Source organism: Bison bison, unplaced genomic scaffold (assembly GCF_000754665.1).
Source record: "Bison bison bison isolate TAMUID 2011002044 unplaced genomic scaffold, Bison_UMD1.0 scf7180017864270, whole genome shotgun sequence".
NCBI classification, from domain to species: Eukaryota; Metazoa; Chordata; class Mammalia; order Artiodactyla; family Bovidae; genus Bison; species Bison bison.
Window position 1 is genome coordinate 915,799 of NW_011494842.1, and position 679 is coordinate 916,477.

The window sequence follows — 679 nt, forward strand, 5'->3', positions numbered from 1 at the left end:
CCAGACTCTGTATATAAGTTAAATAAGCAGGGTGACAATATACAGCCTTGATGTACTCCTTTTCCTATTTGGAAACAGTCTGTTGTTCCATGTCCAGTTCTAACTGTTGCTTCCTGACCTTCATACAGGTTTCTCAAGAGGCAGGTCAGGTGGTATGGTATTCCCATCTCTTTCAGAATTTTCGACAGTTTATAGTGATCCACACAGTCAAAGGCTTTGGCATAGTCAATAAAGCAGAAATAGATGTTTTTCTGGAACTCTCTTGCTTTTTTGATGATCCAGCAGATGTTGGCAATTTAATCTCTGGTTCCTCTACCTTTTCTAAAATCAGCTTGAAGATCTTTTTTGTACAATTCTTCTGTGTATTCTTGCCACCTCTTCTTAATATCTTCTGCTTCTGTCAGGTCCATATCATTTCTGTCCTTTATTGAGCTCATCTTTGCATGAAATGTTCCCTTGGTATCTTTAATTTTCTTGAAGAGATCTCTAGTCTTTCCCATTCTATTGTTTTCCTATTCTACTTACATTTCTTTAAAGTCTTATACTACCATAAAATTTTAAGAGATGAGCAGATTATGATAACAGTATTAATAAGTTGAAAAAAGTCATCCTTACTCTTCAATAGTTTTTCTACTTCTTAAAAATGAGGTAAAAAATTAGGTTAAAAAAAAAAAAAAAA

At 33.9% G+C, this 679-nt stretch overlaps 1 protein-coding gene across 1 annotated transcript in view; it reads right to left on the reverse strand.

Annotated features, from left to right (window-relative positions):
* PRIM2 (primase, DNA, polypeptide 2 (58kDa)) overlaps nucleotides 1-679 on the reverse strand; it is a 346,489-nt gene that overhangs the window by 272,919 nt on the left and 72,891 nt on the right. The window lies entirely within an intron of this gene.